General features: G+C 40.0%; 12 non-coding genes across 12 annotated transcripts; 9 read left to right on the top strand and 3 right to left on the bottom strand.

Moving 5' to 3' along the window:
- Positions 1–3,529: 3,529 nt before the first annotated feature.
- Trnar-acg (transfer RNA arginine (anticodon ACG)) lies at positions 3,530–3,602 on the top strand. The gene has a single exon. It is a non-coding gene; the product is annotated as a tRNA-Arg (tRNA).
- Positions 3,603–3,924: 322 nt separating this feature from the next.
- On the top strand, positions 3,925–4,116 carry LOC130661152 (U2 spliceosomal RNA). The gene has a single exon (XR_008988346.1). It is a non-coding gene; the product is annotated as a U2 spliceosomal RNA (small nuclear RNA).
- Positions 4,117–4,301: 185 nt separating this feature from the next.
- LOC130660107 (U1 spliceosomal RNA) lies at positions 4,302–4,466 on the top strand. Its single transcript, XR_008987309.1, has one exon. It is a non-coding gene; the product is annotated as a U1 spliceosomal RNA (small nuclear RNA).
- Positions 4,467–4,794: 328 nt separating this feature from the next.
- LOC130658146 (5S ribosomal RNA) lies at positions 4,795–4,913 on the bottom strand. The gene has a single exon (XR_008985362.1). It is a non-coding gene; the product is annotated as a 5S ribosomal RNA (ribosomal RNA).
- Positions 4,914–9,381: 4,468 nt separating this feature from the next.
- On the top strand, positions 9,382–9,454 carry Trnar-acg (transfer RNA arginine (anticodon ACG)). The gene has a single exon. It is a non-coding gene; the product is annotated as a tRNA-Arg (tRNA).
- A 322-nt stretch (positions 9,455–9,776) lies between these two features.
- LOC130661153 (U2 spliceosomal RNA) lies at positions 9,777–9,968 on the top strand. Its single transcript, XR_008988347.1, has one exon. It is a non-coding gene; the product is annotated as a U2 spliceosomal RNA (small nuclear RNA).
- Positions 9,969–10,094: 126 nt separating this feature from the next.
- Positions 10,095–10,259, top strand: LOC130660108 (U1 spliceosomal RNA). Its single transcript, XR_008987310.1, has one exon. It is a non-coding gene; the product is annotated as a U1 spliceosomal RNA (small nuclear RNA).
- Positions 10,260–10,587: 328 nt separating this feature from the next.
- Positions 10,588–10,706, bottom strand: LOC130658147 (5S ribosomal RNA). The gene has a single exon (XR_008985363.1). It is a non-coding gene; the product is annotated as a 5S ribosomal RNA (ribosomal RNA).
- A 4,468-nt stretch (positions 10,707–15,174) lies between these two features.
- On the top strand, positions 15,175–15,247 carry Trnar-acg (transfer RNA arginine (anticodon ACG)). The gene has a single exon. It is a non-coding gene; the product is annotated as a tRNA-Arg (tRNA).
- Positions 15,248–15,569: 322 nt separating this feature from the next.
- Positions 15,570–15,761, top strand: LOC130661154 (U2 spliceosomal RNA). The gene has a single exon (XR_008988348.1). It is a non-coding gene; the product is annotated as a U2 spliceosomal RNA (small nuclear RNA).
- Positions 15,762–15,946: 185 nt separating this feature from the next.
- Positions 15,947–16,111, top strand: LOC130660109 (U1 spliceosomal RNA). The gene has a single exon (XR_008987311.1). It is a non-coding gene; the product is annotated as a U1 spliceosomal RNA (small nuclear RNA).
- A 328-nt stretch (positions 16,112–16,439) lies between these two features.
- Positions 16,440–16,558, bottom strand: LOC130658148 (5S ribosomal RNA). Its single transcript, XR_008985365.1, has one exon. It is a non-coding gene; the product is annotated as a 5S ribosomal RNA (ribosomal RNA).
- Positions 16,559–19,923: the final 3,365 nt, after the last annotated feature.

The raw sequence follows: 19,923 nt of genomic DNA on the forward strand, positions 1-19,923 counted from the left end.
AGGAGGAAAGATTGGTGGAACTGGTGAAAAGAAACGCAAGAGAAAGAGAAAGGAAAGTTATGCTATTTACATCTACAATGTTTTGAAACAAGTTCACCCAGATGTCGGAGTTTCAAGCAAAGCTATGAGCATCATGAACTCATTTGTCAACGACATCTTTGAGCGCATTGCTTCCGAAGCTTCGCGTTTGGCTCTTCAAAACAAAAAGTCGACCATCTCTTCTCGTGAAATTCAAACCGCAGTACGTCTTCTCTTGCCTGGAGAACTTGCAAAACACGCAGTCAGTGAAGGAACAAAAGCCGTCACAAAATACACAAGCAGCAAGTAAACCAACGTCTACCAAACACAAACGGTCTTTTTTAAGACCACACATCTTTAAAAAAACATTTACTTGGCGTCACTACAAGTTAACCGAAGTTAATAAAACTTCTAAATAATGTGCTTAAGAACACTAGCCTACATTTAAAATACTTCCCCATGTGTGTGTGGATTAGCTTCACTTTTCATACGTATTATTAGCTGTACTTGCAGAAAAGACAAGTACATTGATCCATGTTATTGCTTACATTTAACTTAACCCAGCTTTTCACGGAAACACTCCCAGGCAAATTAACCCTACAAAGTATTTCTAAATTTTTTTTGTGTCATATATGACATAGTATCGTATAGCAATAAATGTAACTGTGACAAGACTTTACACATTGTGTAATTTGGAAGCGTGCACAAAGTAATGTTTTAAAAGATTTGTGGCTATAAAAATAGCCGTTTTTGTTGAGCAATGACAACGCTTAACCTCCGAATCCGTAAAGAGTTCTTCCTTGACGTTTTAAGGCATAAACAACATCCATAGCGGTAACGGTCTTGCGTTTAGCGTGCTCTGTGTAGGTTACAGCATCACGAATAACATTCTCTAAGAAAACCTTCAGTACACCTCTGGTTTCCTCATAGATAAGGCCAGAGATACGTTTGACACGACCTCGTCGAGCAAGACGCCGAATAGCAGGTTTTGTGATTCCCTGAATGTTATCACGAAGAATTTTTCGGTGACGTTTAGCACCTCCTTTTCCCAATCCTTTACCTCCTTTTCCGCGTCCAGACATATTGATATAGTTGCGTACAGAACGAGTACAAAAACAACGTTTGAGTTAACAGAATTCAGACAGCTTTAAAAAGAGGCCATAAAATTACCTACTGCTCGTGGAAACACCCTAATTAACCAATAGAGTTGCGTCATTACAAAATGTTCCGAACATTTTGTACATTTTTTTAAGTAAAACTGTAGTTTTTTTAAAAATTCGTGGTCTTAATGTTTCAGTAAGGCAATAAATTTGGCATCGTTGGAATTCGCCAAACCTTCTGCTACTTACTAAAAAAAAAAAAAGTCAAAAGCTTTTGTGTATCAGAAGATACAGCCGTTTTCCCGTAGCCAAAAAACACAGATTTTATAAAAATGTTAAAGTAATGAGCGTAATGTCATTATGCAGCCAATCAGAAATTACTTTCTTAGCACCAATCAAATGGTTTGTTTTGAACCTTAGCTGTCAATCAATATGAGAAATAAAACTTTGGCGCGATAGTGCATTTTAGACCGTCTTGTGTATCCGTACTACATCGACTTCTTAAAATATGGCTCGTACAAAGCAAACTGCACGTAAATCTACTGGAGGAAAGGCTCCACGAAAACAACTCGCCACTAAAGCTGCGAGGAAAAGCGCACCAGCTACTGGAGGAGTGAAAAAACCACATCGTTACAGACCTGGTACAGTTGCTCTCAGAGAAATCAGAAGATACCAGAAGTCAACCGAGCTCTTGATCCGCAAGTTGCCTTTCCAGCGTCTTGTGCGAGAAATTGCTCAGGACTTCAAAACAGATCTGCGATTCCAGAGCACAGCCGTTATGGCTCTGCAAGAGGCTTCTGAAGCGTACCTTGTTGGCTTGTTCGAGGATACTAACTTGTGTGCCATTCACGCAAAACGAGTTACAATCATGCCTAAAGACATCCAGTTGGCAAGAAGAATTCGTGGGGAACGTGCCTAAGCATCTTACCAAACAAAAAACGGCTATTTTTATAGCCACACATCCATAAAAAATATTACGGCTAGCTTTTTATATCAAACTTTGTCCTGCTTTCTGTTTAAATTTTATGCTACATAAAAATTTTATGCTACATAAAGTTTGACAATGTTAAAAATATGAAGGGCAAGAAAAGTAAAAGCAAGAAAATAAGAAATTTAAAAACGAAAATACTTAAACTTAGGGAATCTAATCTTAAATTTACTCTTTTTTAACTGTTTAAGTGACTTAAACAAGTTTAACTTTGTACCAAGATAATGTTTTTTTGTAAATGTGTGGCTATAAAAATAGCCGTTTGTTAATGTAATAGCCAGATACACACAAATTATTTTTTTGCGGTCTTCTTTGCTGCCTTTTTGGGAGTCTTTTTGACCTTCTTTGCTGCAGGTTTTTTAGCAACAGGCTTCTTTGTGGGTTTCTTAGCTGCTGGTTTCTTAGCCGAGGCTTTCTTTGTGGCAGGCTTCTTTGCTGCTTTCTTTGGCGTGCTCTTCTTTGCTGGCTTCTTTTTTGGTGTACTTTTCTTTGCAGTAGGCTTCTTTGCCGTTGGCTTTTTTGCTGCGGCCTTTTTCTTAGGTTTTTCTTTTTTTACCTGACCTAGCTTGAATGATCCAGAAGCACCAGTGCCTTTAGTTTGAATCAAATCGCCTGATGTTACTCCTCGTTTAAGAGCCATTTTCAGATGATGATCTGAGTTTTCAGCAACTTTGTAATTTGCATGAATATATTTTGTAATAGCTTGGCGAGATGAACCACCGCGTTCCTTTAGGGTAGCGATAGCAGCCTTGATCATGTCCACATATTTAGGGTGATCAGCTGTCTTCTTTGCAGCAGGTTTCTTCTTGGGTGCGATTTTCTTTGGAGAAGCTGCTTCACTCATTTTTAATGTTTTCTTACAACAATCCAACGATAAACGATGCTTGTTATCACAGTAGAAGTATACTAAACATTACCGTGTAAATGAGATATAATTTAAGACGGTGCGAAGTATGCGGACGTAAAAGTACCACTCCCGGGAATTGATTTGGCGCGAAAACAGAAATGTGTGTTTCTGTACATCGTATAATGTCCGTTTTGGGTGCCGCGACTATGCGAAAGCATGTTAATTTTTATTTGTAGTACGACGCAATAGTCTGCAAGAGAAGCTGCTGGAGTTTGAGGTCTTCAGCATTACATCTAGTCTGTTAATTTGGGCTTCTTCCGCGCTCGTGTTAGGATTTTCATAAAGCGTTCTTTGGTTTGCGTTGCGTATGTCGGCCTACATCATCGACACGGCCTGTTTCCGGCTATTAGGAGCAATTCATATATTGGGCACTGCGTTTCGACTTTTTTATTAGACCACAGTAAAAAAATTCACTCACAGAAGTCCCTTTCTTTCATGGCTACAAACACGAAGAATTCTGTCGTAAGTAAAACGAATGCGCAAGCCAAAATGACGATGGGGCGAAGTCATAAGCATGGCCCTGTGGCCCAATGGATAAGGCATCTGACTACGAATCAGGGGATTCCAGGTTCGACTCCTGGCAGGGTCGCACTGTCGCATTTCGGCTGCATGGTCTACTGTGTAACGCGCGCGCACGTTCTGGCGTAATGCGTTGATAAACGGAATGTACGCAGACATATTGGAAAGTAATATCACGCACTTAGTATCGTCGCCTTTGTTAGCATTCATGTAAGTTACCATCCACTCGCTACAGTCGCTCTCCATCCTACGGCTAAATCAACAGCCGTGATTTTTACTATGTCGCCGTCCATCCGTACGCGGTGACAGTTGTAAGCTTTACAGTAACGTGACATGCTCCACAAGCAGTTACGGTGTGTGGACGATGCCTATCATGGCAACGCTTGTTCTTTATCGCTTCTCGGCCTAATGGCTAAGATCAAGTGTAGTATCTGTTCTTATCAGTTTAATATCTGGTAGGCCATTCTCTGAATGGTCAGTATATTAATCTGATTTTTGGCCTTGGGTCATGGAGGTGGATTCATTCACGCCGTGACCACGGGTTGCCTTGGTGTTGCACTATTACCGATGGCGGCCCACATAAGCAATAAAAGAATAATAGCAGTCCTCTTTCCGACGGCACTCTGCATAGTCTACGGCGGGAACAAAACGCGTACACTGGGGGAGAATACAGCCTATGCCCCGCGACACGGCAGTTTATAACACACTCAAGCCACAAGCATTAACAAACTTTGAAGGGTACCCTCATGCTACGGTGCAGTTCCAACTCATACTTACCTGACGGGGAAGTAAAGACTGATCAATGAGGGTTTTCTTCCAGAGTGAGGCTCTTGCATTGCACTACGCTTGGGCTGACCTCTGCGATTACTGCAAACGTCAGTAACTCGACCGTACAATTTCTGGTAGTGGGGGCCTGCGTCCGCGCTCGCCCCCTCCTTAAGTCAAAATGAATGAGCTTAGAAAAGTTGCGCGGCCAAATGTCGGTGGTGACTTAAACGCTAAGGTAAAACCTCGCTTGGCTGTTACGAAACGTGATTGCGATATAAGTCCTCGGAAGGCGGCGGAATTTTATTTTATTTGCCATTCCGTCAGGGTTATTGGATGATCGGCAATAGATCGAGTTTGTATGCATTTGAAAGCTCTTTTTTCTCGTACTATCACCTGAAAATGTCGTAGGAAAATGTCATAGGAAACACTTTCAACAACCGCCACGTTCCTTAATTGTTATAACAAGAAATATATCACAGCAAATGAAAATGAAAAGCCTACGACACCGGGAGTTCCCAGGCGGTCCCCCATCCAAGTACTATCCCGGCCCGACGATGCTTAACTTCCGTGATCAGACGAGAACGGGTGTGTTCATCGTGGTATGGCCGTAGACATTAGTAGGTGCAAATACGTGCAATTTATTTTGACGTTGTGATCAAATTTTTTTATTTAATTTCTTTGAGTTACTTAGGACAAGGCGTATGCATGGATTATCTATTAGACTTTAAGGTTATAGTTTTGTGAAAAAAACAATGTTTTTTTAAAGATGTGTGGCTATAAAAATAGCCGTTGTTTTCTGAGTGTAGCGGTTTACTTCTTCTGTCCTTTGTCGTTCTTCTTTGGGAGTAAGACAGCTTGAATGTTTGGCAAAACACCACCAGCTGCAATGGTTACACCGCTCAAAAGTTTGTTTAATTCTTCATCATTACGAACAGCCAATTGTAAATGTCTTGGAATAATCCTAGCTTTTTTGTTGTCTCTTGCTGCGTTACCAGCCAACTCCAATATCTCAGCAGATAAATATTCCAAGACGGCTGCTAAGTAAACTGGTGCTCCAGATCCAATTCGGTTAGCATAGTGCCCTCTACGAAGGAATCTATGCACTCTACCGACTGGAAATTGAAGTCCAGCTCTTGAGGATCTTGTCTTGGCTTTAGCCTTAGCTTTTCCACCTTTTCCACGTCCAGACATAACTGCGATTTGATTTGTAAGTTAATACAAAAACGTACGAATATTTAACGTAAGTGTTAACGAAATAAACTTTACTCGTTTTTTCATCATAAAAATAGGATCGAAATCATGTTTTTTTAACCAATCATAATTAAGTATTAAACAAAAGATTTTTTTTTTAACCAATTAAATTGCGTATCGGCGTTTTCGGATCGAATTCGATCCGATTTTTTTACTTATAAACAAAAAGTTTTGACTTGCAGTTTAATGCTTATTTACAAGTTAAGTAGCAAAAATTTTTAACCATGTCTGACGCAGCAGCTAAAGGAGGAAAACAGGCACCTAAAGTAGCCAAGAAAGGTGAAAAAAGAGCCGGCAAAAAAGGAGGAAAGATTGGTGGAACTGGTGAAAAGAAACGCAAGAGAAAGAGAAAGGAAAGTTATGCTATTTACATCTACAATGTTTTGAAACAAGTTCACCCAGATGTCGGAGTTTCAAGCAAAGCTATGAGCATCATGAACTCATTTGTCAACGACATCTTTGAGCGCATTGCTTCCGAAGCTTCGCGTTTGGCTCTTCAAAACAAAAAGTCGACCATCTCTTCTCGTGAAATTCAAACCGCAGTACGTCTTCTCTTGCCTGGAGAACTTGCAAAACACGCAGTCAGTGAAGGAACAAAAGCCGTCACAAAATACACAAGCAGCAAGTAAACCAACGTCTACCAAACACAAACGGTCTTTTTTAAGACCACACATCTTTAAAAAAACATTTACTTGGCGTCACTACAAGTTAACCGAAGTTAATAAAACTTCTAAATAATGTGCTTAAGAACACTAGCCTACATTTAAAATACTTCCCCATGTGTGTGTGGATTAGCTTCACTTTTCATACGTATTATTAGCTGTACTTGCAGAAAAGACAAGTACATTGATCCATGTTATTGCTTACATTTAACTTAACCCAGCTTTTCACGGAAACACTCCCAGGCAAATTAACCCTACAAAGTATTTCTAAATTTTTTTTGTGTCATATATGACATAGTATCGTATAGCAATAAATGTAACTGTGACAAGACTTTACACATTGTGTAATTTGGAAGCGTGCACAAAGTAATGTTTTAAAAGATTTGTGGCTATAAAAATAGCCGTTTTTGTTGAGCAATGACAACGCTTAACCTCCGAATCCGTAAAGAGTTCTTCCTTGACGTTTTAAGGCATAAACAACATCCATAGCGGTAACGGTCTTGCGTTTAGCGTGCTCTGTGTAGGTTACAGCATCACGAATAACATTCTCTAAGAAAACCTTCAGTACACCTCTGGTTTCCTCATAGATAAGGCCAGAGATACGTTTGACACCACCTCGTCGAGCAAGACGCCGAATAGCAGGTTTTGTGATTCCCTGAATGTTATCACGAAGAATTTTTCGGTGACGTTTAGCACCTCCTTTTCCCAATCCTTTACCTCCTTTTCCGCGTCCAGACATATTGATATAGTTGCGTACAGAACGAGTACAAAAACAACGTTTGAGTTAACAGAATTCAGACAGCTTTAAAAAGAGGCCATAAAATTACCTACTGCTCGTGGAAACACCCTAATTAACCAATAGAGTTGCGTCATTACAAAATGTTCCGAACATTTTGTACATTTTTTTAAGTAAAACTGTAGTTTTTTTAAAAATTCGTGGTCTTAATGTTTCAGTAAGGCAATAAATTTGGCATCGTTGGAATTCGCCAAACCTTCTGCTACTTACTAAAAAAAAAAAAAGTCAAAAGCTTTTGTGTATCAGAAGATACAGCCGTTTTCCCGTAGCCAAAAAACACAGATTTTATAAAAATGTTAAAGTAATGAGCGTAATGTCATTATGCAGCCAATCAGAAATTACTTTCTTAGCACCAATCAAATGGTTTGTTTTGAACCTTAGCTGTCAATCAATATGAGAAATAAAACTTTGGCGCGATAGTGCATTTTAGACCGTCTTGTGTATCCGTACTACATCGACTTCTTAAAATATGGCTCGTACAAAGCAAACTGCACGTAAATCTACTGGAGGAAAGGCTCCACGAAAACAACTCGCCACTAAAGCTGCGAGGAAAAGCGCACCAGCTACTGGAGGAGTGAAAAAACCACATCGTTACAGACCTGGTACAGTTGCTCTCAGAGAAATCAGAAGATACCAGAAGTCAACCGAGCTCTTGATCCGCAAGTTGCCTTTCCAGCGTCTTGTGCGAGAAATTGCTCAGGACTTCAAAACAGATCTGCGATTCCAGAGCACAGCCGTTATGGCTCTGCAAGAGGCTTCTGAAGCGTACCTTGTTGGCTTGTTCGAGGATACTAACTTGTGTGCCATTCACGCAAAACGAGTTACAATCATGCCTAAAGACATCCAGTTGGCAAGAAGAATTCGTGGGGAACGTGCCTAAGCATCTTACCAAACAAAAAACGGCTATTTTTATAGCCACACATCCATAAAAAATATTACGGCTAGCTTTTTATATCAAACTTTGTCCTGCTTTCTGTTTAAATTTTATGCTACATAAAAATTTTATGCTACATAAAGTTTGACAATGTTAAAAATATGAAGGGCAAGAAAAGTAAAAGCAAGAAAATAAGAAATTTAAAAACGAAAATACTTAAACTTAGGGAATCTAATCTTAAATTTACTCTTTTTTAACTGTTTAAGTGACTTAAACAAGTTTAACTTTGTACCAAGATAATGTTTTTTTGTAAATGTGTGGCTATAAAAATAGCCGTTTGTTAATGTAATAGCCAGATACACACAAATTATTTTTTTGCGGTCTTCTTTGCTGCCTTTTTGGGAGTCTTTTTGACCTTCTTTGCTGCAGGTTTTTTAGCAACAGGCTTCTTTGTGGGTTTCTTAGCTGCTGGTTTCTTAGCCGAGGCTTTCTTTGTGGCAGGCTTCTTTGCTGCTTTCTTTGGCGTGCTCTTCTTTGCTGGCTTCTTTTTTGGTGTACTTTTCTTTGCAGTAGGCTTCTTTGCCGTTGGCTTTTTTGCTGCGGCCTTTTTCTTAGGTTTTTCTTTTTTTACCTGACCTAGCTTGAATGATCCAGAAGCACCAGTGCCTTTAGTTTGAATCAAATCGCCTGATGTTACTCCTCGTTTAAGAGCCATTTTCAGATGATGATCTGAGTTTTCAGCAACTTTGTAATTTGCATGAATATATTTTGTAATAGCTTGGCGAGATGAACCACCGCGTTCCTTTAGGGTAGCGATAGCAGCCTTGATCATGTCCACATATTTAGGGTGATCAGCTGTCTTCTTTGCAGCAGGTTTCTTCTTGGGTGCGATTTTCTTTGGAGAAGCTGCTTCACTCATTTTTAATGTTTTCTTACAACAATCCAACGATAAACGATGCTTGTTATCACAGTAGAAGTATACTAAACATTACCGTGTAAATGAGATATAATTTAAGACGGTGCGAAGTATGCGGACGTAAAAGTACCACTCCCGGGAATTGATTTGGCGCGAAAACAGAAATGTGTGTTTCTGTACATCGTATAATGTCCGTTTTGGGTGCCGCGACTATGCGAAAGCATGTTAATTTTTATTTGTAGTACGACGCAATAGTCTGCAAGAGAAGCTGCTGGAGTTTGAGGTCTTCAGCATTACATCTAGTCTGTTAATTTGGGCTTCTTCCGCGCTCGTGTTAGGATTTTCATAAAGCGTTCTTTGGTTTGCGTTGCGTATGTCGGCCTACATCATCGACACGGCCTGTTTCCGGCTATTAGGAGCAATTCATATATTGGGCACTGCGTTTCGACTTTTTTATTAGACCACAGTAAAAAAATTCACTCACAGAAGTCCCTTTCTTTCATGGCTACAAACACGAAGAATTCTGTCGTAAGTAAAACGAATGCGCAAGCCAAAATGACGATGGGGCGAAGTCATAAGCATGGCCCTGTGGCCCAATGGATAAGGCATCTGACTACGAATCAGGGGATTCCAGGTTCGACTCCTGGCAGGGTCGCACTGTCGCATTTCGGCTGCATGGTCTACTGTGTAACGCGCGCGCACGTTCTGGCGTAATGCGTTGATAAACGGAATGTACGCAGACATATTGGAAAGTAATATCACGCACTTAGTATCGTCGCCTTTGTTAGCATTCATGTAAGTTACCATCCACTCGCTACAGTCGCTCTCCATCCTACGGCTAAATCAACAGCCGTGATTTTTACTATGTCGCCGTCCATCCGTACGCGGTGACAGTTGTAAGCTTTACAGTAACGTGACATGCTCCACAAGCAGTTACGGTGTGTGGACGATGCCTATCATGGCAACGCTTGTTCTTTATCGCTTCTCGGCCTAATGGCTAAGATCAAGTGTAGTATCTGTTCTTATCAGTTTAATATCTGGTAGGCCATTCTCTGAATGGTCAGTATATTAATCTGATTTTTGGCCTTGGGTCATGGAGGTGGATTCATTCACGCCGTGACCACGGGTTGCCTTGGTGTTGCACTATTACCGATGGCGGCCCACATAAGCAATAAAAGAATAATAGCAGTCCTCTTTCCGACGGCACTCTGCATAGTCTACGGCGGGAACAAAACGCGTACACTGGGGGAGAATACAGCCTATGCCCCGCGACACGGCAGTTTATAACACAACTCATACTTACCTGACGGGGAAGTAAAGACTGATCAATGAGGGTTTTCTTCCAGAGTGAGGCTCTTGCATTGCACTACGCTTGGGCTGACCTCTGCGATTACTGCAAACGTCAGTAACTCGACCGTACAATTTCTGGTAGTGGGGGCCTGCGTCCGCGCTCGCCCCCTCCTTAAGTCAAAATGAATGAGCTTAGAAAAGTTGCGCGGCCAAATGTCGGTGGTGACTTAAACGCTAAGGTAAAACCTCGCTTGGCTGTTACGAAACGTGATTGCGATATAAGTCCTCGGAAGGCGGCGGAATTTTATTTTATTTGCCATTCCGTCAGGGTTATTGGATGATCGGCAATAGATCGAGTTTGTATGCATTTGAAAGCTCTTTTTTCTCGTACTATCACCTGAAAATGTCGTAGGAAAATGTCATAGGAAACACTTTCAACAACCGCCACGTTCCTTAATTGTTATAACAAGAAATATATCACAGCAAATGAAAATGAAAAGCCTACGACACCGGGAGTTCCCAGGCGGTCCCCCATCCAAGTACTATCCCGGCCCGACGATGCTTAACTTCCGTGATCAGACGAGAACGGGTGTGTTCATCGTGGTATGGCCGTAGACATTAGTAGGTGCAAATACGTGCAATTTATTTTGACGTTGTGATCAAATTTTTTTATTTAATTTCTTTGAGTTACTTAGGACAAGGCGTATGCATGGATTATCTATTAGACTTTAAGGTTATAGTTTTGTGAAAAAAACAATGTTTTTTTAAAGATGTGTGGCTATAAAAATAGCCGTTGTTTTCTGAGTGTAGCGGTTTACTTCTTCTGTCCTTTGTCGTTCTTCTTTGGGAGTAAGACAGCTTGAATGTTTGGCAAAACACCACCAGCTGCAATGGTTACACCGCTCAAAAGTTTGTTTAATTCTTCATCATTACGAACAGCCAATTGTAAATGTCTTGGAATAATCCTAGCTTTTTTGTTGTCTCTTGCTGCGTTACCAGCCAACTCCAATATCTCAGCAGATAAATATTCCAAGACGGCTGCTAAGTAAACTGGTGCTCCAGATCCAATTCGGTTAGCATAGTGCCCTCTACGAAGGAATCTATGCACTCTACCGACTGGAAATTGAAGTCCAGCTCTTGAGGATCTTGTCTTGGCTTTAGCCTTAGCTTTTCCACCTTTTCCACGTCCAGACATAACTGCGATTTGATTTGTAAGTTAATACAAAAACGTACGAATATTTAACGTAAGTGTTAACGAAATAAACTTTACTCGTTTTTTCATCATAAAAATAGGATCGAAATCATGTTTTTTTAACCAATCATAATTAAGTATTAAACAAAAGATTTTTTTTTTAACCAATTAAATTGCGTATCGGCGTTTTCGGATCGAATTCGATCCGATTTTTTTACTTATAAACAAAAAGTTTTGACTTGCAGTTTAATGCTTATTTACAAGTTAAGTAGCAAAAATTTTTAACCATGTCTGACGCAGCAGCTAAAGGAGGAAAACAGGCACCTAAAGTAGCCAAGAAAGGTGAAAAAAGAGCCGGCAAAAAAGGAGGAAAGATTGGTGGAACTGGTGAAAAGAAACGCAAGAGAAAGAGAAAGGAAAGTTATGCTATTTACATCTACAATGTTTTGAAACAAGTTCACCCAGATGTCGGAGTTTCAAGCAAAGCTATGAGCATCATGAACTCATTTGTCAACGACATCTTTGAGCGCATTGCTTCCGAAGCTTCGCGTTTGGCTCTTCAAAACAAAAAGTCGACCATCTCTTCTCGTGAAATTCAAACCGCAGTACGTCTTCTCTTGCCTGGAGAACTTGCAAAACACGCAGTCAGTGAAGGAACAAAAGCCGTCACAAAATACACAAGCAGCAAGTAAACCAACGTCTACCAAACACAAACGGTCTTTTTTAAGACCACACATCTTTAAAAAAACATTTACTTGGCGTCACTACAAGTTAACCGAAGTTAATAAAACTTCTAAATAATGTGCTTAAGAACACTAGCCTACATTTAAAATACTTCCCCATGTGTGTGTGGATTAGCTTCACTTTTCATACGTATTATTAGCTGTACTTGCAGAAAAGACAAGTACATTGATCCATGTTATTGCTTACATTTAACTTAACCCAGCTTTTCACGGAAACACTCCCAGGCAAATTAACCCTACAAAGTATTTCTAAATTTTTTTTGTGTCATATATGACATAGTATCGTATAGCAATAAATGTAACTGTGACAAGACTTTACACATTGTGTAATTTGGAAGCGTGCACAAAGTAATGTTTTAAAAGATTTGTGGCTATAAAAATAGCCGTTTTTGTTGAGCAATGACAACGCTTAACCTCCGAATCCGTAAAGAGTTCTTCCTTGACGTTTTAAGGCATAAACAACATCCATAGCGGTAACGGTCTTGCGTTTAGCGTGCTCTGTGTAGGTTACAGCATCACGAATAACATTCTCTAAGAAAACCTTCAGTACACCTCTGGTTTCCTCATAGATAAGGCCAGAGATACGTTTGACACCACCTCGTCGAGCAAGACGCCGAATAGCAGGTTTTGTGATTCCCTGAATGTTATCACGAAGAATTTTTCGGTGACGTTTAGCACCTCCTTTTCCCAATCCTTTACCTCCTTTTCCGCGTCCAGACATATTGATATAGTTGCGTACAGAACGAGTACAAAAACAACGTTTGAGTTAACAGAATTCAGACAGCTTTAAAAAGAGGCCATAAAATTACCTACTGCTCGTGGAAACACCCTAATTAACCAATAGAGTTGCGTCATTACAAAATGTTCCGAACATTTTGTACATTTTTTTAAGTAAAACTGTAGTTTTTTTAAAAATTCGTGGTCTTAATGTTTCAGTAAGGCAATAAATTTGGCATCGTTGGAATTCGCCAAACCTTCTGCTACTTACTAAAAAAAAAAAAAGTCAAAAGCTTTTGTGTATCAGAAGATACAGCCGTTTTCCCGTAGCCAAAAAACACAGATTTTATAAAAATGTTAAAGTAATGAGCGTAATGTCATTATGCAGCCAATCAGAAATTACTTTCTTAGCACCAATCAAATGGTTTGTTTTGAACCTTAGCTGTCAATCAATATGAGAAATAAAACTTTGGCGCGATAGTGCATTTTAGACCGTCTTGTGTATCCGTACTACATCGACTTCTTAAAATATGGCTCGTACAAAGCAAACTGCACGTAAATCTACTGGAGGAAAGGCTCCACGAAAACAACTCGCCACTAAAGCTGCGAGGAAAAGCGCACCAGCTACTGGAGGAGTGAAAAAACCACATCGTTACAGACCTGGTACAGTTGCTCTCAGAGAAATCAGAAGATACCAGAAGTCAACCGAGCTCTTGATCCGCAAGTTGCCTTTCCAGCGTCTTGTGCGAGAAATTGCTCAGGACTTCAAAACAGATCTGCGATTCCAGAGCACAGCCGTTATGGCTCTGCAAGAGGCTTCTGAAGCGTACCTTGTTGGCTTGTTCGAGGATACTAACTTGTGTGCCATTCACGCAAAACGAGTTACAATCATGCCTAAAGACATCCAGTTGGCAAGAAGAATTCGTGGGGAACGTGCCTAAGCATCTTACCAAACAAAAAACGGCTATTTTTATAGCCACACATCCATAAAAAATATTACGGCTAGCTTTTTATATCAAACTTTGTCCTGCTTTCTGTTTAAATTTTATGCTACATAAAAATTTTATGCTACATAAAGTTTGACAATGTTAAAAATATGAAGGGCAAGAAAAGTAAAAGCAAGAAAATAAGAAATTTAAAAACGAAAATACTTAAACTTAGGGAATCTAATCTTAAATTTACTCTTTTTTAACTGTTTAAGTGACTTAAACAAGTTTAACTTTGTACCAAGATAATGTTTTTTTGTAAATGTGTGGCTATAAAAATAGCCGTTTGTTAATGTAATAGCCAGATACACACAAATTATTTTTTTGCGGTCTTCTTTGCTGCCTTTTTGGGAGTCTTTTTGACCTTCTTTGCTGCAGGTTTTTTAGCAACAGGCTTCTTTGTGGGTTTCTTAGCTGCTGGTTTCTTAGCCGAGGCTTTCTTTGTGGCAGGCTTCTTTGCTGCTTTCTTTGGCGTGCTCTTCTTTGCTGGCTTCTTTTTTGGTGTACTTTTCTTTGCAGTAGGCTTCTTTGCCGTTGGCTTTTTTGCTGCGGCCTTTTTCTTAGGTTTTTCTTTTTTTACCTGACCTAGCTTGAATGATCCAGAAGCACCAGTGCCTTTAGTTTGAATCAAATCGCCTGATGTTACTCCTCGTTTAAGAGCCATTTTCAGATGATGATCTGAGTTTTCAGCAACTTTGTAATTTGCATGAATATATTTTGTAATAGCTTGGCGAGATGAACCACCGCGTTCCTTTAGGGTAGCGATAGCAGCCTTGATCATGTCCACATATTTAGGGTGATCAGCTGTCTTCTTTGCAGCAGGTTTCTTCTTGGGTGCGATTTTCTTTGGAGAAGCTGCTTCACTCATTTTTAATGTTTTCTTACAACAATCCAACGATAAACGATGCTTGTTATCACAGTAGAAGTATACTAAACATTACCGTGTAAATGAGATATAATTTAAGACGGTGCGAAGTATGCGGACGTAAAAGTACCACTCCCGGGAATTGATTTGGCGCGAAAACAGAAATGTGTGTTTCTGTACATCGTATAATGTCCGTTTTGGGTGCCGCGACTATGCGAAAGCATGTTAATTTTTATTTGTAGTACGACGCAATAGTCTGCAAGAGAAGCTGCTGGAGTTTGAGGTCTTCAGCATTACATCTAGTCTGTTAATTTGGGCTTCTTCCGCGCTCGTGTTAGGATTTTCATAAAGCGTTCTTTGGTTTGCGTTGCGTATGTCGGCCTACATCATCGACACGGCCTGTTTCCGGCTATTAGGAGCAATTCATATATTGGGCACTGCGTTTCGACTTTTTTATTAGACCACAGTAAAAAAATTCACTCACAGAAGTCCCTTTCTTTCATGGCTACAAACACGAAGAATTCTGTCGTAAGTAAAACGAATGCGCAAGCCAAAATGACGATGGGGCGAAGTCATAAGCATGGCCCTGTGGCCCAATGGATAAGGCATCTGACTACGAATCAGGGGATTCCAGGTTCGACTCCTGGCAGGGTCGCACTGTCGCATTTCGGCTGCATGGTCTACTGTGTAACGCGCGCGCACGTTCTGGCGTAATGCGTTGATAAACGGAATGTACGCAGACATATTGGAAAGTAATATCACGCACTTAGTATCGTCGCCTTTGTTAGCATTCATGTAAGTTACCATCCACTCGCTACAGTCGCTCTCCATCCTACGGCTAAATCAACAGCCGTGATTTTTACTATGTCGCCGTCCATCCGTACGCGGTGACAGTTGTAAGCTTTACAGTAACGTGACATGCTCCACAAGCAGTTACGGTGTGTGGACGATGCCTATCATGGCAACGCTTGTTCTTTATCGCTTCTCGGCCTAATGGCTAAGATCAAGTGTAGTATCTGTTCTTATCAGTTTAATATCTGGTAGGCCATTCTCTGAATGGTCAGTATATTAATCTGATTTTTGGCCTTGGGTCATGGAGGTGGATTCATTCACGCCGTGACCACGGGTTGCCTTGGTGTTGCACTATTACCGATGGCGGCCCACATAAGCAATAAAAGAATAATAGCAGTCCTCTTTCCGACGGCACTCTGCATAGTCTACGGCGGGAACAAAACGCGTACACTGGGGGAGAATACAGCCTATGCCCCGCGACACGGCAGTTTATAACACACTCAAGCCACAAGCATTAACAAACTTTGAAGGGTACCCTCATGCTACGGTGCAGTTCCAACTCATACTTACCTGACGGGGAAGTAAAGACTGATCAATGAGGGTTTTCTTCCAGAGTGAGGCTCTTGCATTGCACTACGCTTGGGCTGACCTCTGCGATTACTGCAAACGTCAGTAACTCGACCGTACAATTTCTGGTAGTGGGGGCCTGCGTCCGCGCTCGCCCCCTCCTTAAGTCAAAATGAATGAGCTTAGAAAAGTTGCGCGGCCAAATGTCGGTGGTGACTTAAACGCTAAGGTAAAACCTCGCTTGGCTGTTACGAAACGTGATTGCGATATAAGTCCTCGGAAGGCGGCGGAATTTTATTTTATTTGCCATTCCGTCAGGGTTATTGGATGATCGGCAATAGATCGAGTTTGTATGCATTTGAAAGCTCTTTTTTCTCGTACTATCACCTGAAAATGTCGTAGGAAAATGTCATAGGAAACACTTTCAACAACCGCCACGTTCCTTAATTGTTATAACAAGAAATATATCACAGCAAATGAAAATGAAAAGCCTACGACACCGGGAGTTCCCAGGCGGTCCCCCATCCAAGTACTATCCCGGCCCGACGATGCTTAACTTCCGTGATCAGACGAGAACGGGTGTGTTCATCGTGGTATGGCCGTAGACATTAGTAGGTGCAAATACGTGCAATTTATTTTGACGTTGTGATCAAATTTTTTTATTTAATTTCTTTGAGTTACTTAGGACAAGGCGTATGCATGGATTATCTATTAGACTTTAAGGTTATAGTTTTGTGAAAAAAACAATGTTTTTTTAAAGATGTGTGGCTATAAAAATAGCCGTTGTTTTCTGAGTGTAGCGGTTTACTTCTTCTGTCCTTTGTCGTTCTTCTTTGGGAGTAAGACAGCTTGAATGTTTGGCAAAACACCACCAGCTGCAATGGTTACACCGCTCAAAAGTTTGTTTAATTCTTCATCATTACGAACAGCCAATTGTAAATGTCTTGGAATAATCCTAGCTTTTTTGTTGTCTCTTGCTGCGTTACCAGCCAACTCCAATATCTCAGCAGATAAATATTCCAAGACGGCTGCTAAGTAAACTGGTGCTCCAGATCCAATTCGGTTAGCATAGTGCCCTCTACGAAGGAATCTATGCACTCTACCGACTGGAAATTGAAGTCCAGCTCTTGAGGATCTTGTCTTGGCTTTAGCCTTAGCTTTTCCACCTTTTCCACGTCCAGACATAACTGCGATTTGATTTGTAAGTTAATACAAAAACGTACGAATATTTAACGTAAGTGTTAACGAAATAAACTTTACTCGTTTTTTCATCATAAAAATAGGATCGAAATCATGTTTTTTTAACCAATCATAATTAAGTATTAAACAAAAGATTTTTTTTTTAACCAATTAAATTGCGTATCGGCGTTTTCGGATCGAATTCGATCCGATTTTTTTACTTATAAACAAAAAGTTTTGACTTGCAGTTTAATGCTTATTTACAAGTTAAGTAGCAAAAATTTTTAACCATGTCTGACGCAGCAGCTAAAGGAGGAAAACAGGCACCTAAAGTAGCCAAGAAAGGTGAAAAAAGAGCCGGCAAAAAAGGAGGAAAGATTGGTGGAACTGGTGAAAAGAAACGCAAGAGAAAGAGAAAGGAAAGTTATGCTATTTACATCTACAATGTTTTGAAACAAGTTCACCCAGATGTCGGAGTTTCAAGCAAAGCTATGAGCATCATGAACTCATTTGTCAACGACATCTTTGAGCGCATTGCTTCCGAAGCTTCGCGTTTGGCTCTTCAAAACAAAAAGTCGACCATCTCTTCTCGTGAAATTCAAACCGCAGTACGTCTTCTCTTGCCTGGAGAACTTGCAAAACACGCAGTCAGTGAAGGAACAAAAGCCGTCACAAAATACACAAGCAGCAAGTAAACCAACGTCTACCAAACACAAACGGTCTTTTTTAAGACCACACATCTTTAAAAAAACATTTACTTGGCGTCACTACAAGTTAACCGAAGTTAATAAAACTTCTAAATAATGTGCTTAAGAACACTAGCCTACATTTAAAATACTTCCCCATGTGTGTGTGGATTAGCTTCACTTTTCATACGTATTATTAGCTGTACTTGCAGAAAAGACAAGTACATTGATCCATGTTATTGCTTACATTTAACTTAACCCAGCTTTTCACGGAAACACTCCCAGGCAAATTAACCCTACAAAGTATTTCTAAATTTTTTTTGTGTCATATATGACATAGTATCGTATAGCAATAAATGTAACTGTGACAAGACTTTACACATTGTGTAATTTGGAAGCGATCACAAAGTAATGTTTTAAAAGATTTGTGGCTATAAAAATAGCCGTTTTTGTTGAGCAATGACAACGCTTAACCTCCGAATCCGTAAAGAGTTCTTCCTTGACGTTTTAAGGCATAAACAACATCCATAGCGGTAACGGTCTTGCGTTTAGCGTGCTCTGTGTAGGTTACAGCATCACGAATAACATTCTCTAAGAAAACCTTCAGTACACCTCTGGTTTCCTCATAGATAAGGCCAGAGATACGTTTGACACCACCTCGTCGAGCAAGACGCCGAATAGCAGGTTTTGTGATTCCCTGAATGTTATCACGAAGAATTTTTCGGTGACGTTTAGCACCTCCTTTTCCCAATCCTTTACCTCCTTTTCCGCGTCCAGACATATTGATATAGTTGCGTACAGAACGAGTACAAAAACAACGTTTGAGTTAACAGAATTCAGACAGCTTTAAAAAGAGGCCATAAAATTACCTACTGCTCGTGGAAACACCCTAATTAACCAATAGAGTTGCGTCATTACAAAATGTTCCGAACATTTTGTACATTTTTTTAAGTAAAACTGTAGTTTTTTTAAAAATTCGTGGTCTTAATGTTTCAGTAAGGCAATAAATTTGGCATCGTTGGAATTCGCCAAACCTTCTGCTACTTACTAAAAAAAAAAAAAGTCAAAAGCTTTTGTGTATCAGAAGATACAGCCGTTTTCCCGTAGCCAAAAAACACAGATTTTATAAAAATGTTAAAGTAATGAGCGTAATGTCATTATGCAGCCAATCAGAAATTACTTTCTTAGCACCAATCAAATGGTTTGTTTTGAACCTTAGCTGTCAATCAATATGAGAAATAAAACTTTGGCGCGATAGTGCATTTTAGACCGTCTTGTGTATCCGTACTACATCGACTTCTTAAAATATGGCTCGTACAAAGCAAACTGCACGTAAATCTACTGGAGGAAAGGCTCCACGAAAACAACTCGCCACTAAAGCTGCGAGGAAAAGCGCACCAGCTACTGGAGGAGTGAAAAAACCACATCGTTACAGACCTGGTACAGTTGCTCTCAGAGAAATCAGAAGATACCAGAAGTCAACCGAGCTCTTGATCCGCAAGTTGCCTTTCCAGCGTCTTGTGCGAGAAATTGCTCAGGACTTCAAAACAGATCTGCGATTCCAGAGCACAGCCGTTATGGCTCTGCAAGAGGCTTCTGAAGCGTACCTTGTTGGCTTGTTCGAGGATACTAACTTGTGTGCCATTCACGCAAAACGAGTTACAATCATGCCTAAAGACATCCAGTTGGCAAGAAGAATTCGTGGGGAACGTGCCTAAGCATCTTACCAAACAAAAAACGGCTATTTTTATAGCCACACATCCATAAAAAATATTACGGCTAGCTTTTTATATCAAACTTTGTCCTGCTTTCTGTTTAAATTTTATGCTACATAAAAATTTTATGCTACATAAAGTTTGACAATGTTAAAAATATGAAGGGCAAGAAAAGTAAAAGCAAGAAAATAAGAAATTTAAAAACGAAAATACTTAAACTTAGGGAATCTAATCTTAAATTTACTCTTTTTTAACTGTTTAAGTGACTTAAACAAGTTTAACTTTGTACCAAGATAATGTTTTTTTGTAAATGTGTGGCTATAAAAATAGCCGTTTGTTAATGTAATAGCCAGATACACACAAATTATTTTTTTGCGGTCTTCTTTGCTGCC

Source organism: Hydractinia symbiolongicarpus, chromosome 9, assembly GCF_029227915.1.
Source record: "Hydractinia symbiolongicarpus strain clone_291-10 chromosome 9, HSymV2.1, whole genome shotgun sequence".
In the NCBI taxonomy this organism is placed as follows: domain Eukaryota; kingdom Metazoa; phylum Cnidaria; class Hydrozoa; order Anthoathecata; family Hydractiniidae; genus Hydractinia; species Hydractinia symbiolongicarpus.